The sequence below is a fragment of the Salmo salar genome, chromosome ssa15, assembly GCF_905237065.1.
Source record: "Salmo salar chromosome ssa15, Ssal_v3.1, whole genome shotgun sequence".
Lineage (NCBI taxonomy): Eukaryota > Metazoa > Chordata > Actinopteri > Salmoniformes > Salmonidae > Salmo > Salmo salar.
The window spans coordinates 81,348,601-81,365,832 of record NC_059456.1 but is presented as its reverse complement, the minus strand read 5'-3'; positions in this window follow the sequence as shown (position 1 = coordinate 81,365,832).

Genomic DNA, 17,232 nt, shown 5'->3' with positions numbered 1-17,232 from the left:
AGAAGACTTCTTAGCTTTAATCACTGCCAAATGTGATTCTAACATGCATTGACTCAGGGGTGTGAATACTTATGTAAATTTGATATTTCAGTAGTTCATTATCAATCGATTAGCAATCATTTTCACTTTGTCATTTTGGGGTATTGTGTGGAGATGTGTGATTAATTGCATCTATTTTGAATTCAGGCTGTAACACAACAAAATGTGATCAATGTCTCAAGCTAATGATCAATTTCTCAAGCTAATGCACTAATGATCACATTGTACAATCAGACACCATTTTAATCAAGTAATCCAAACCACATGCACACCTTGGAGAATCAATGCTGAGTAAAGAGAGCTTGATTTGATTTGGAGCTAAAGTGAAAAAAAAGAAGACATACAGTAGAACACAAACAAAACAAATCATATACACACCGACCACGAACAGTCATATGCAGCCTGAAAGGGCTTACAGTGCCTTCAGAAAGAATTCATACCGCTTGACTTATTCCACATTTTGTTGTTACAGCCTGAATTCCAAATGGATTCAATAGATTTTTTTCTCTCACCCATCTACACACAATACTCCATAATGACAAGGTGAAAACATGTTTTTACAAATTTTAGCAAATTTATTGAAAATTAAGTGCAGAAATATCTCATTTACATAAGTATTCACACCCCTGAGTAAATACTTTGTAGAAGCACCATTGGCAGTGATTACAGCTGAGTCTTTCTGGGTAAGTCGCTAAGAGCTTTCCACACTTGGAGCCTCATTTATAAATATTGCGTAGAAACTATTCTGAAATACTACTTATGAACGGAATTTAGAATGTTTGTACGCGTAGAAAACGTGCCAAGCGTCAGCTGGAATGGTGTAAAGCTCGCTGCTATTGGACTCTGGAGCAGTTGAAACGCGTTCTCTGGAGTGATGAATCACGCTTCACCATCTGGCAGTCCGACGGACAAATCTGGGTTTGGTGGATGCTAGGAGAACACTACCTGTCCCAAAGCATAGTGCCAACTGTAACGTTTGGTGGATGAGAGAAAATGGTCAGGGGCTGTTTTTCATGGTTTGGGCTAGGCCCCTTAGTTCCAGTGATGGGAAATCTTAACGCTACAGAGTACAATGACAATCTAGATGATTTTGTGCTTCTAACTTTGTGGCAACAGTTTAGGGAAGGCCCTTTCCTATTTCTGCATAACAATGCCCCTGTGCACAAAGCGAGGTCCATAAAGAAATGGTTTGTCGAGATTGCTGTGGAAGAACTTGACTGGCCTGCACAGAGCCCATGACAACCCCATCGGACACCTTTGGGATGAATTGGAACGCTGACTGCGAGCCAGGCCTAATCGGCCAACATCAGTGACCGACCTCACTAATGCTCTTGTGGCTGAATGGAAGCAAGTCCCCGCAGCACTGTTACAACATTTAGTGGAAAGCCTTCCCAGAAGAGTGGAGGCTGTTATAGCAGCAAAGTGGGGACCAACTCCATATTAATGCCCATGATTTTGTAATTAGATGTTCGAAGAGCAGGTGTCCACATTCATTTGGCCATGTTGTGTGCTCAAATGAGTAGGCAGCACTCACCAATAAGACATCCATCCTCAACAGCTCCCTCCTGTAGGTGTATAGGGCAACTATTATTCTGCAGAATGAACAAGTCGTCTGTTCCACATTGCCACCTTGACACCACATTCAGCAGCGTCTTTTGCACATCAGATAACCTATCACCTGCACAATAAGAGTGAAACCTTTTCTGTTCACATAGTTGAAATCATTTTGGGATGGTTCTTTTATGGCGATGTGTGTTTGTGTTGCATCATGGTAAAGAAACTCCTCTTGACTTCAACCTGTTGTGCAATGGTGTATGGAAATTGTATGTGTTACTGTTCGATTTACTGATGATTGCATCCAAAATGCTCATTAAGGACTGTGAGATGCAGATCGGCAAGCTCCCATTGAAAAGTGCCCTTTTTCCACAGTTTGTTACATTACAGCCTTATTCTAAAATGGATTCAATTGTTTTCTCCCCTCTTCAATCTACACACAATACCCCATAATGACAAAGCAAAAACAGGTTTCAAGAAATGTTCGTATTTGTATTAAAAATAAAAAACTGAAATATTACATTTTCAAAAGTATTCAGACTCTTTACTAAGGACTTTGTTGAAGCACCTTTGGCAGCGAGTACAGCCTCGAGTATTCTTGGGTATGATACTACAAGCTTGGCACACCTGTATTTGTGAAGTTTCTCCCATTCTTCTCTGCAGATCCTCTCAAGCTCTGTCAGGTTGGATGGGGAGCGTTGCTGCACAGCTATTTTCAGGTCTCTCCAAAGATGTTCGATCGAGTTCAAGTCCAGGCTCTGGCTGGGCCACTCAAGGACATTCAGAGACTTGTCTCGAAGCACTCCTGCATTGTCTTGGATATGTGATTAGGGTGGTTGTCCTGTTGGAAGATGAACCTTCGCCCCAGTCTGTGGTCCTGAGCGCCCTGGAGCAGGTTTTCATCAAGGATCGCTCTGTACTTTTCTCCGTTCATCTTTTCCTCGATCCTGAATAGTCTCCCAGTGCCTGCCTCTGAAAAACATCCCCACAGTAGGATGCTGGCACCACCATGCTACAGCGTAGGGATGGTGCCAGGTTTCCTCCAGACGTGACACTTGGTATTCAGGCCAAAGAGTTCAATCTCGGTTTCATCAGACCAGAGAATCTTGTTTCTCATGGTCTGAGAGTCCTTTAGGCGCGTTTTGGCAAACTCCAAGTTGGCTGTAATGTGCCTTTTACTACGAAGTGGATTCCGTCTTGCCACTCTACTATAAAGGCCTGATTGGTGGAGTGCTACAGAGATGGTTGTCCTTCTGGAAGGTTCTCCCATCTCCACAGAGGACCTCTGGAGCTCTGTCAGAGTGACCATCGGGTTCTTGGTCACCTCCCTGACCAAGGCCCTTCTCCCCCGATTGCTCAGTTTGGCAGGTCGGCCAGCTCTAGGAAGAGTTTTGGTCCTCCTGTGTGTATATCCTATCCTTCACATTCTGTTCTACCTTCCTAAGTGTGCACCAATGCCACCTCTCATTAAAGCAATGGATTGAGTCATGTTTTATTTTTACATTCTGGTTTGCATTTAAAACCCAGAAAATCATAGAATTTCTGAACATAAGTTAAATACCAAGGTGTGCAAAGCTGTTATCAAGGCAAAGGGTGGCAATTTGAAGAATCTAAAATATATTTTCATTTGTTTAACACTTTTTAGGTTACGACATGATTCCATTTGTGTTATTTCGTAGTTTTGATGTCTTCACTACTACATTAAACAATGTAGAAAATAGTAAAAATAAAGAAAAACCCTTGAATGAGTAGGCATTCCAAAACTTTTGACCAGTAGTGTATGTCATTGGGAATAATGTGATATGGCATTTTTTTTAACATCACTTTACTGTTTAATTGCAATCACTTCCTTATTTACATGACGGGTCATGTGACTTAGTTACCATCATCAGGTACTAGCCAAGTAGACTAGCCCTTCAACAAATCAAATCTAGCGGTATCTGTTTCAAAATACAAAAACATGATAACCCAACATATGAAATAGCAAAAGGATAATCAGACCCCATTTGTCACTCTCCATGGGAACAAGTTTAAAAAAAAAGTCATATGGTCACACCTAGCTAGCAGCCAATGCAGCTGGAGAACATGCTAGCAAACTTACGCATTAAAAACATTTATATATATATATATATTCTGCATAAACATCTTTAACCTGTTGAGGTGTAGGGGGCAGTATTTTCACGGCCGGATGAAAAACGTACCCAAATTAAACTGGTTACTACTCTTGCCCAGAAACTAGAATATGCATATTATTAGTAGATTTGGATAGAAAACACTTTGAAGTTTCTAAAACTGTTTGAATGGTGTCTGTGAGTATAACAGAACTCATATGGCAGACAAAAACCTGAGAAAAATCCAACCAGGAAGTGGAAAGTCTGAAAATTGTAGTTCTTCTTTTGATTCTCTATCGAAACTACAGTTTCTGTGGGGTCACGTTGCACTTCCTAAGGCTTCCATTGGCTGTCAACAGCCTTCAGAAAGTTATTTCGGCATTCTCCTGTCACTGGGCAGATAATAGGAGCTCAGTCAATCAGTGGACTGCCTGGGGACAAAGGGATTGGATATGCGCGATCCCGCAAGCGCGCCGTTCCTTCTTTTTCTTCTTGAATGAATATGCTGTTGTCCGGTTAGAATATTATCGCAATTTTACGTTAAAAATACAATAAAGATTGATTTTAAACAGCGTTTGACATGCTTCTAAGTACGGTAATGGAACATTTTGACTTTTCGTCTCTGGTAGCGCGCTCGCGCGTTATGCCTTTGGATAGTGCTCTGTACGCACGAACAAAACGGAGGTATTTGGACATAAATATGGATTATTCAACACCATATTCACCCACTCATCATTAAGCTTGAGGCCCTTGGTCTGATCCCAGCCCTGTGCAACTGGGTCCTGGACTTCCTGACGGGCCGCCCCTAGGTGGTGAAGGTAGGAAACAACACCTCCACTTTGCTGATCCTCAACACTTGAGCCCCACAAGGGTGCATGCTCAGCCCCCTCCTGTACTCCCTGTTCACCCATGACTGCGTGGCCACGCATGCCTCCAACTCAGTCATCAAGTTGATTACCAACAATGACGAGACAGCATACAGGGAGGAGGTGAGCGGCCTGGGAGTGTGGCGCCAGGAAAATAACCTCTCAATCAACATCAACAAAACAAAGGAGCTGATTGTGTACTTCAGGAAACAGCAGAGGGAGCTCCCACCTATCCACATTGACGGGACCGCAGTGGAGAAGGTGGAAAGCTGCAAGTTCCTCAGCGTACACATCACTGACAAACTGAAATGGTCCACCCACACAGACATTGTGGTGCATAAATTTGGCTTGGCACCTAAAACCCTCACAAACTTTTACAGATGTACAATTGAGAGCATCCTGTCGGGCTATATTGCCGCCAGTTATGGCAACTGCACCGCCCGCAACCGCAGGGCTCTCCAGAGGGGGCAAACTACCTATCCTCCAGGACACCTACAGCACCCAATGTCACAGAAAGGCCAAAAATATCTTCAAGGACAACAACCACCTGAGCCACTGCCTGTTCACCCGGCTATCATCCAGTAGGCAAGGTCAGTACAGGTGCCTCAAAGCTTGGACCGAGAGACTGAAAAACAGCTTCTATCTCACATTAAAATTGATAAAAAATGTAAATGTAACCTTTATTTAACTAGGCAAGTCAGTTAAGAACAAATTCTTATTTACAATGACTGCCTACCTCGGCCAAACCCGGACGACGCTGGGCCCATTGTGCGCCGCCCTATGGGACTCCCAATCACGGCCGGATGTGATTCAGCCTGGAATCAAATCAGGGACTGTAGTGACGCATCTTGCACTGAGATGCAGTGCTTTAGACCACTGCGCCACTCGGGAGCCCAGCTGCTAGCCCAGGTGCTAGACTTGAAATAATGGAACACTAGTGACTTTAATAATGTTTACATATTTTGCATTACTCATCTCATATGTATATACCGTATTCTGTACTATTCTACTGTATCTTAGTCTATGCCGCTCTGACATTGCTCGTCCAAATATTTATATATTCTTAATTCCATTCCTTTAGATTTTTGTGTATTGTTGTGAAATTGTTATATATTACTGGAGCTGGAAACACAAGCATTTCTCTTCACACGCAATAACATCTGCTAAACACGTGTACGTGACCAATACAATTTGACTTGTTATAACTATACTACCCCCTAACATGATCATATTAACATGTGTTGTAGTTTTAGAATGTTTCTCTGACTCCTTACCTGTAAAAAAATAGTAATATTAGCAGCACTTAAAAGAAGCTAAACTGCCTGGCAGCCATTTCCCCCAGTTGCTATGGTGACCAAGGTGTCACATGACTGTTTGTCTTGTAAATGGTTGAAAGAACAGATAACTTTTTGTCGACCAAGATTTTTTTTAGTTGGGAACAGCCCGAATGCAGACAATACAGTTATGTATGCCGTTGACCAAGCTACAGGGTATGTTAGAGCTGCAATTATCAAATGACATGTCCTCACCCTGATCTGTTGCACCTGTCCTTGTGATTGTCTCCACCCCCCTCCAGGTGTCACCCATCATCCCCTGTGTATTCATACCTGTGTTCTCTGTTTGTCTTTTGCTAGTTCGTCTTGTTCGTCAGATCAACCAGCGTTTTTGTTCTCAGCTCCTGCTTTATCTAGTCTCTCCTATTCTCGCCCTCCTGGTTTTGACCCTTACCTGTCCTGACTCTGAGCCCGCCTGCCTGACCACTCTGCCTGCCCCTGACCCTGCCTGCCAAACTATACCTTTGCCCCACCTCTGGATTGTTGACCTCTGCCTACCCTGACCCTGAGCTTGCCTGCCGTCCGGTACCATTGCCCCATCTCTGGTTTACTGACCCCTGCCTGCGTTGACCTGTCTCTTGCCTGCCCCTGTTGGAATATTAAACCATTGTCAATTCGACATGTCTGCATCTGGGTCTTACCATGATTCCTGATAGTACGAACTGGCCATGACTGACCCAGCAGACCTGGGCCAGCTGCGCAATGCCATCTCCCCCCGGGGAGCCACCATCGGTAGGTAAAAGGAATTGCTTCGTGGCCTTGTGGAGGAGGTCCAAACGTTGGCTGAACACCATGACCAGGCGTTGGACAGGTTGCTGGAGCAATTCTACGGGTTGTCTGGGAGGCCGCCTACCACGGTGCTAACCCCACAGCTCCTCAGCTGCTAGCAGCGCCATCTCATTGGTCGCTCCACCTTCTCGGGAGCCCCGCTTACCTCCTACGTAACGCTTCAATGGAGAGCCGAGCACCTGTCGGGCATTCCTAGCTCAGTGTGCCCTCCTCTTCGAGCTTCAGCCCTCCTCCTTCCCCTCGGATCGCTCCAAGACAGCCTCACGTGGGCTACTGCCGTATGGGAACAACTCCCGGCCACATGCTCTAGTCTGGAGGGGTTTGTGGGAGAAGTGAGAAAGGTTGTTGATGCACTGTTCTCCGGGCGAGAGGCTGCCCAGAAGCTAATTCAGCTTTGGCAGGACTCCTGCAGTGTAGCTGATTATGCGTTGGTTTCCGCACGTTGGCAGCGGAGAGTGCTTGGAATCAAGAGGCACTGTTCAATATGTTCCTACACTGCGTCTCGGAGGAGGTCAAGGACGAGCTTGCAGCCCGGGAGTTACCTATGAAGCTCGATTCCCTCATCGCTTTGATCATCCATATCAATGGGTGATTGAAGGAATGATGGAGGGAGAGGAAATTGGATTTCGCTTGCACTCCCAGGGATCCCACCTTGCCTCCAAGTCATCCCAGAAGCTCCCGATGGTCTCATTGCTGGGAGATCCCGAGGCCTCCCAACCTGCCCCGAGGGCTGCCAAAGACGGCCGAGTTAATGCTACCTGAGCCTATGCCACTTGGTAGAGCTGGGCTGTTGCCAGCGGAATGGCAATACAGGATCGATACAAAGAGTGGTCTGTAATGCAGGACTCTTGGTCATTTTGTGTCCACTTGTCCTTTAACCTGTTATGGCTAGGGGGCAGTATTTTCACGGCTGGATAAAAAACGTACCCGATTTAATCTGGTTACTACTCCTGCCCAGTAACTAGAATATGCATATAATTATTGGCTTTGGATAGAAAACCCCCTAAAGTTTCTAAAACTGTTTGAATGGTGTCTGTGAGTATAACAGAACTCACATGGCAGGCAAAAACCTGAGAAGATTTCATGCAGGAAGTGGCCTATCTGACAAGGTGTCGTTCTTCTTGTCTCTGTTTATTGAAGAGTGAGGATCTTAGCTGTCCCGTGACACTTCCTACGGCTGCCATAGGCTCTCAGAAGGCGGTAAAATGCTGAATCGTGGCTTTGCAGGCTCTGGCTGAAAAAAAGTAGCGCGTTTGGGTAGTGGCTGGTTACAGTACTGTGAGACTCAGGCTCGTGCCCGCGTCGACCGAAAGCTTTCTTTTCTTTCCTCTGTTTAGCTAAATGGACATTCCCGTTCGGAATATTATCGCTTTTTTTACGAGAAAAATGGCATAAAAATTGATTTTAGACAGTGGTTGACATGCTTCGAAGTACGGTAATGGAATATTTAGATTTTTTTTGTCACGAATTGCGCCATGCGCAAGACCCTGATTTACAATTTCGGATAGTGTCTGGGACGCACGAAAAAAAACGCCGCTATTCGGATATAACGATGGATTATTTTGGACCAAACCAACATTTGTTATTGAAGTAGCAGTCCTGGGAGTGCATTCTGACGAAGACAACAAAAGGTAATCAAACTTTTATAATAGTAAATCTGATATTGGTGAGTGCTAAACTTGCCGGGTGTCTAAATAGCTAGCCCATGATGGCTGGGCTATGTACTTAGAATATTGCAAAATGTGCTTTCACCAAAAAGCTATTTTAAAATTGGACATAGAGTACATAGAGGAGTTCTGTATCTATAATTCTTAAAATAATTGTTATGCTTTTTGTGAACGTTTATCGTGAGTAATTTAGTAAATTGTTAGCAAATTCCCCGGAAGTTTGCGGGGGGTATGCTAGTTCTGAACGTCACATGCTAATGTAAAAAGCTGTTTTTTGATATAAATATGAACTTGATTGAACAAAACATGCATGTATTGTATAACATAATGTCCTAGGTGTGTCATCTGATGAAGATCAAAGGTTAGTGCTGCATTTAGCTGTGGTTTGGGTTTTTGGGACATTATATGCTAGCTTGAAAAATGGGTGTCTGATTATTTCTGGCTTGGTACTCTGCTGACATAATCTAATGTTTTGCTTTCGCTGTAAAGCCTTTTTGAAATCGGACAGTGTGGTTAGATAAAGGAGAGTCTTGTCTTTAAAATGCTGTGAAATAGTCATATGTTTGAAAAATGGAAGTTTTTGTATTTTTCAGGAATTTGTAATTCGCGCCACGCCTATCATTGGATATTGGAGCAGGTGTTCCGCTAGCGGAACGTCTAGATGTAAGAGGTTAAAAGACCAGTCTCACCAGTAGGAGCGAGTACTCTGGTGAGCCATATGGAGAACGTTCCTGCTTCCCTTGCTCGCACCCCTTTTCATGACATTCTGCTGTGGGGAGACCAGTCCAAATCTCTCCGGGTTCTCATTGACTCTGGGGCCGACGAGAGCTTTTTGGACGCTACCCTGGCGTCCGAGCTGAACATCCCCATTCAACCCTTCTCCATTCCCATGGACGTTAGAGTGATGGATGGGCGCTCTATAGGCTGAGTCACCCACAACACCACTCCCATCAATCTACGTGTGTCAGGGAACCACAGCGAGGCTGTCCAGTTCCTGCTCATGAAGTCCCCTCAGATTCCCGTGGTATTGGGATTCTCCTGGCTCCAGCGACACAATCCCCTCATTAACGGGTCTACTGGTGCCATCATGGGCTGGAGCCCGTTCTGCCACACCCATTGCCTGAAGTCAGCAAAACCTGACCCGGGACATCTTCCTGGGGGCTCAGAAAGGTGCCCTGGACCTCTCCACCATTCCAGGACCTCTGGGAGTACCAGGACCTGCGGGAGGTGTTCAGCAAGGCCCGGGCCACTTCGCTCTTGCTGCACCAACCTTATGACTGTGGGATTGACCTTCTTTCTAGCACGACTCCCCCCCGGGGACAACTGTACTCTCTGTCGGGACCAGAGACCAGGTCGATGGAGACCTACATTGGGGACTCCCTTGCTACAGGATTCATACGTCCTTCTTCTTTTCCCGCCGGCGCAAGAATCTTCTTTGTGGAGAAGAAGGACCACACCCTATGCCCGTGCATCGACTACCGGGTTCTCAACGAGATAACGTGCCACTGTGTTTTCCAAGCTGGATCTATGGAACGCCTACCACCTGGTGCGGATACGGGAAGGGGATGAGTGTAAGACCGGCTTCAACACGGCCAGCAGTCACTACGACTATCTGGTCATGCCATTTGGCCTTAGCACTGTCCCTGCTGTGGTCCAGGCTCTGGTCAATGATGTTCTCCGCGACGTGTTCGTCTTTGTCTAGCTAGATGACATCCTCGTCTTCTTCCGTTCCACCCAAGAACATGTGCTCCATGTCCAACAGGTTCTCCAACACCTCCTGGAGAACCAGCTATTTGTAAAAGCAGAGAAGTGCGAGTTCCATTGTTCCACCATCCCTTCTCTGGGTTTCATCATCGACGCAGGGAGTGTGCAAATGGATTCCGGGAAGGTGAAGCGGTTGTGGACTGGCCCCAGCCTACTTCCAGGATGCAGCTGCAATGCTTCGTGGGGTTCGCAAACTTCTATCGCCGCTTCAACTTCTATGGGCTAGGTGGGACGTTTGCGTCCCACCCTAGTCAACAACCAGTGGAATCGCGTGGCGCGAAATACAAATACCTCAAATGCTATAACTTCAACTTCTCAAACATATGACTATTTTACACCATTTTAAAGACAAGACTCTCGTTAATCTAACCACATTGTCCGATTTCAAAAAGGCTTTACAGCGAAGGCAAATCATTAGATTATGTCAGGAGAGTACCCTGTCAAAAACAATCACACAGCCATTTTCAAAGCAAGCATATATGTCACAAAAACCAAAACCACAGCTAAATGCAGCACTAACCTTTGATCTTCATCAGATGACACTCATAGGACATTATGTTATACAATACATGCATGTTTTGTTCAATCAAGTTCATATTTATATCAAAAACCAGCTTTTTACATTTAGCATGTGATGTTCAGAACTAGCATACCCACCGAAAACTTCCGGTGAATTTATTAAATTACTCATGATAAACGTTGACAAAATACATAACAAGTATTTGAAGAATTATAGATACAGAACTCCTTTATGCAATCACGGTGTCAGATTTTAAAATAGCTTTTCGGCGAAAGCACATTTTGCAATATTCTGAGTACATAGCTCGGCCATCACGGCTAGCTATTTTGACACCCACCAAGTTTGGGGCTCACTAAACTCAGAATTACTATTAGAAAAATTGGATTACCTTTGCTGTTCTTTGTCAGAATGCACTCCCAGGACTTCTACTTCAACATCAAATGTTGTTTTGGTTCCAAATAATCCATAGTTATATTGAAATAGCTCTGTTTTGTTCGTGCGTTCAGGTCAGTATCCGAAGGGTGACGCGCGAGCGCATTCCGTGACAAAATTCAAAATATTCCATTACCGTACTTAGAAGCATGTCAAACACTGTTTAAAATCAATTTTTATGCTATTTTTCTTGTAAAATAGCGATAATATTCAAACCGGGCAACGTTGTTTTCATTCAAAGGCTGAAAGAAAGAAATGGAGTAGTCTCGTTAACGCGCATCTTAGTCTCACTGTCCCCAGGCTGACCACTAACAAATTATGCTGCTGTTCTTTGCCCAGAGACAGCAGACACCCCATTCCACTTTCTGGCGGCTTTAGAGAGCCAATGGAAGCCTTAGAAAATGTCACGTTACAGCACAGATGCTGTATTTCCGATAGAGATGCAACAGAAGGACAACACATTGTCAGACAGGGCACTTCCTGTATGGAATCTTCTCAGGTTTTGGCCTGCCATATGAGTTCTGTTATACTCACAGGCACCATTCAAACAGTTTTAGAAACTTTAGAGTGTTTTCTATCCAAATCTACTAATTATATGCATATTCTAGTTTCTGGGCAGGAGTAGTAACCAGATTAAATCGGGTACGTATTTTTTCCGGCCGTGAAAATACTTCCCCCTATCCCCAGGTTAACTGGGGTTATCCCACAGGTTAACTGGGGTTACAGCACCCTGGCTTCCCCCCTGTCTGCATTCACCTCGCCCAAGTTTCCGTTCACGTGGTCTCCAGCTGCTGACCGGGCGTTCCGGGACGTCAATCATCACTTCACCACAGCTCCTATCTTGTTTCATCCAGACCTTTCCTGTCAGTTCGTGGTGGAGGCCGATGCTTCTGATGTCGGAGTGGGGGCAGTCCTGTTCCAACGTTCTGCCCTGGACCTCAAGCTACATCCCTGTGCCTTTTTTTGACACCACCTCAACGCCACAGAAAAGAACTACGATGTGGGGAATTGTGAGCTTCTCGTGGTGAAGATGGTGTTGGAGGAGTGGAGGCACTGGCTGGAGGGGGCAGAACACCCATTCATCGCGTGGACCGACCACAAGAACTTGGAGTATCTCCTCACCGCAAAGTGCCTCAACTCCAGGCAAGCCAGATGGGCCCTGCTGTTCACACAGTTCCAACTTCTCCCTCTCGTACCAGTCGGAATCGAAGAATGTCAAGCCGGATGCACTGTCGCGCCGCTATAGCCCCACAGGTACCACCTCGGAGCCCAAGACCATCTTTCCCACCTCGTGCCTGGTGACAGCACTCAACTGGGGTATAGGGAAACAGGTCTGGGAGGTGCAGCGGTCCAAGCCAAACCCTGGGAGGGGACCTGATAATCGGATGTTTGTTCCTGACACTGTCCGCTCCGTGGTCCGCTGAGTGGGCCCATTCCTCCAGGCTTGCCTGCCACCCAGGCTCCCTTCAGACCCTGGCCTTCATGCAACAACGCTTTTGGTGGCCTACGATGGTTCCCGGATGTTGCCGCGTTCATCTCCGCCTGCATGGTCTGCGCTCAGAATAAGACTCCTCGGCAAGCTCTGGCTGGTCTTCTGCAACCACTGCCTGTCCCTCACCGTCACTGGTCCCACATATCCCTGGATTTCTTGACGGGTCTCCCCCCCGTCTAAGGGCAACCCTGCCATCCTGACTGTGGTCAACGGGTTTACCAAGGCTGCTCACTTCATTCCTCTTCCCAAACTACTCTCGGCCAAGGAGACAGCCCAGCTCATGGTGCAGCACGTCTTCCGGATCCATGGACTGCCCGTGGACATCGTCTCCGACCGGGAGCCTCAGTTCTTGTCCCGGTTCTGGAAGGCATTCTGCGCCCTCATTAGGTCGTCGGTCAGCCTGTCCTCTGGGTTCCACCCCCAGTCCATTGGCCAGTCGGAGCGAGCCAACCAGGATTTTGAGACTACTCTGCGCTGCCTAGTCTCTGCCAACCCCACCTCCAGGAGCCAGCAGCTGGTGTGGGTCGAGTATGCCCGCAACCCCCTTCCCTGCTCTGCCACGGGCCTATCTCTGTTTGAGTGTTCCCTGGGGTATCAGCCCTCGCTCTTCCCTGAGTAGGAGGAAAAGGTCGGCATACCTTCTGCACAGATGTTTGTCCGCCGCTGCCATCGAACCTCAGCTCCCAGTATCGTCTCGGGCAGAAGATATGGCTATCCACCAGGTATCTGTCCCTCCCGGTGGAATCCCGCATACTCTCCCCCCGGTTTATCGGCCCATTTCCCAATCTCCAAGATTACTAGCCCTTCTGCTGTTAGTCTTCTGTTGCCCCGTAACCTTCATATACATCCCACCTTTCACGTGTCCAGAGTCAAACTATGTCTCACAGGCCTTTGTCTCCTGTTTCCAGGCCCACCCCTCTTCCCCGTCTCATCGACAGCAAACCAGTTTACACGGTGAGAAGTCTCCTGAAGGTTCGACCTCGGGGCAGGGGGTTCCAGTACCTTGTTGACTGGGAGGGTTATGGCCTGGAGGAGAGGTGCTGGGTCCCTGCCAGGGACATCCTCATTTGACCCTTGCCTGTACTGACTCTGAGCCCGCCTGCCTGACCACACTGCCTACCCTGACCCTGAGTCTGCCTGCCGTCTGGTACCGTTGCCCCACCTCTGGTTTATTGACCCCTGCCTGCCTTGACCTGTCTATTGCCTGCCCCTGTTGGAATATTAAACCATTGTCAATTCAACGTGACTGCATCTGGGTCTTACCATGATTCCTTGATATCATATCAATAAAATGTCATAGCTTTCTCCTGGAAAGTCTGTCATGGAAAGAGCACGTGTCCTTAATATTTTGTACACTCAGTGTATGTTCTCTAATTCACAGAAATGTATCTCAGATAGCCTATTGTACATATTCACTCATTGGATGGCTCGCTCATCGATCAAGTTCCCGCCTGTAAATATCTTGCCATTTGGATTGATAAAGATCTATCATTTAAAAAAAACATCTAGTTATAAAAGGTATTTATTTATTTTTTAGAAATAGATCTTGCCTCTCCGTGAACAGCAGGAAGAAGTGTAGTGAACTCTCCTGCCAGTTATTGACTATGGTGACACCATTTACCAGAATGCAGCAGCCACTACTCTTAAACCATTGGATGCCGTCTACCATAGCACCCTTCGCTTTTTTAGAGGTGACAGTTTTAATACTCAATACTGCATCCTGTATCAGAAGGTCAGCTGGACCTAACTAAAGTCCCATAGATCACTTCATAACTCCCTTCTTGTTTACTAAGCTCTGCTCCACAAGCTTCCAACATACCTCACTTCCCTGTTGAAATATATAAATATGAGATACCAAACCTGTTCGGAGGGTTTGTTATTAACTCTTCAGGTCCCGTTTATCTCCACAAAGTTTGGTAAATCCGCCTTTAGTTTTAATGTACCAAGTTATGGAATACCTTACAAGACAAATTACACCTGGATTCCCTTGTGCCGATAGGGCAGTTTAAAACCCTGTTGTTAAATTAGTTTACTGAAGTATGCAATTGTTTCAATTAACTATTATAACTTGTTTTAATAACCTGATGTAATGTATTTACAGCTGTCTTGTAGTTTATCTTTTTGTTGTGTTGATGGAATTTTTGTCCTCAGAGCACCATTCATTAAGGCTCCCCTGAATAAATACAATTAAATAAATTATACAACATTTGCCTATTATTCTTTTCAACATTCTTTCAAATTGGTTGTTGATCATTGCTAGACAACCATTTTCAGGTTTTGCCATAGATTTCAAAGTCGATTTAAGTCAAAACTGTAAGTCTGCCACTCAGGAACATTCACTGTCTTCTTGGTATGCAACTCCAGTGTAGATGTTAGATGATGGCTTTGTGTTTGGGTTATTGTCCTGCTAAAAGGTGATTTATCCCTCAGTGACTAGTGGAAAGCAGACAAACAGGTTTTCCTCTAGGATTTTGCATATGCTAAGCTCCATTGCGTCTCTTTTTTACCCTAAAAAGCTCCCCAGTCCTTCACGATTACAAGATAACCCACAACATGATGCAGCCACCACTATGCTTGAAAATATGGAAAGTGGTACTCAGTCGTGTGTTGTATTGGATTTTCCCCAAACATAACACTTTGTATTCAGGATTACTTTAGTGCCTTGTTGCAAACAGGATGCATGTTTTGGAATATTTTTATTATGTACAGGCTTCCTTTTTACTCTGTCAATTAGGTTAGTATTGTGGAGTAACTACAATGTTGTTTATCCCTTCTGTTTTCTCCTATCACAGCCATTAAACTCTTAGTAATTGATCCTCCTAAATGTAAAGTCCCCTTATTTTGGGACCCTATTACATTTACATTTTAGTCATTTAGCAGAGGCTCTTATCCAGAGCGACTTACATTAGTGAATGCGTAGATTTCATTTCATGCATTTTTTTTTTTTTTTTTTGTACTGGCCTCCCGTGGGAATCAAACCCACAACCTTGGCATTGCACACACCATGCTGGCATTGCAAACACCATGCCCTACAAACTGAGCCACAGGGAAATGTGGGTTTGATTCCCACGGGGGGCCAGTACAAAAAAATAGATTTTTTAAATTCAATTCAGTCTGGTGTGTGAACGTTAGCCCCTATCTGCAAAAGTAAGGTGTATGCGGAAAGCTGGCTAATGATCGGTGCCTTCAAATCTTTGATATGGGCATACGACTTTATAAGGGCAGGCCCAAGCCGCTGACCTCATTTCAAGATGGCTGCTACCTACATTCCGGATAACGTTGTGAAGCATAAACGAAGTAAACACGGAATACATTGATACACACCGAAATCCGAGACTCCACAGATCATGAGGGTATCTTATTTGTCTGCCTGTGACCTACTGTTATTGATCACTAGCCCCCAGAGTCAAAATGTTTATTTTACACAATATTTTCAACAAACAGCAAACATCTTACAAGGTAAGCTTCAATTTGGTCTGTATCAAATTAATACTTATGTTGGTAGGAACAAATCTATATCTTTGCGCATCAAAAATATTATATTGTCTGCTTCCGCGCTGAAGGCATCCATATCCCCTGTATGTCCCCTGACACCACCACAAGGTTTGAGAGAGGTTGGTGTTGTAGAAATGTTGTTTTGTAGTGAACAATACATTTTAGCCACATTCAGTGTGCAAAAACAGTGCAATTACCACATTCGGACACTTTGGAGAGGTTGAAAGGACACTTGAATGTACCCTGGATACACCATAACACCGCCATTCAGGGCAGGTGGGGCTTGCTTGTTTTGCATGTTATTGGCATTAATACTGTCACATATCAGCTAGCAAAGAATGTAAAAAAATACATGTATCATTGCGTTAATAAAGCTGCACACAAACAGGGTCTCTTTTTTTGTTTTTTTGAGTAAGGCAGCTCCAAAATGCAGGTGTTTCAGCCTAGCTCAGTGCTTTCTGTGGTGGTGGGACAAGCCAGCAGAAAATACGTAGCATTGCGCCGTGATTGGCTCAGTGTTCTGTCACTCATGGAGACACTATGTCACCACCAAAGCTAAGGGTAGAGCTCGACAATTCAAGCCTGTTGGATGCTGCCATAGAGTTACATTAGAAGTGCCCATCCAAGTAGGCTCAAGGTCATTGGCCATAGATAAAATGACGTCAAATCACATATCTACAGTAGCTTTGATTGGACTGATCATGTCAACATCATACTTTCAAAATCTTAGCTAGCAGTCATCATCATGAATCAAGTCAACAATCTACTGGCAAAATCGTTTTAATCCTTGTCATATGAAGAGAAATAATGAAGAGAAAATATAGATAAAACGTATCGGTGCTCATCGGCCATTGGACATAAACATTACACAAGTTGAAATTCGCAAATTCAACAATGAATGGTTTGGAAAGAATCAGTGGCTAACTGCAAGCATAGCAAAGCAAACATTAGCCTGGTATGCAGTGAAGTGGCTTTGTGGTCCAAGTCTAAGATTAAGAGTCGCTTTTCCTAGTTTAAAATGATAAACATTCAACATTGGCCATGCTGTCAATGAAACATGATTTGTGCCGCGCTCAAAACAACTGTTAACTCGGAACTGCAAAATCTTACTTTAGTGCATTCAAGACAACTGGGAAAATACTTTTTGAACTTTCATCGAACTCAGAATT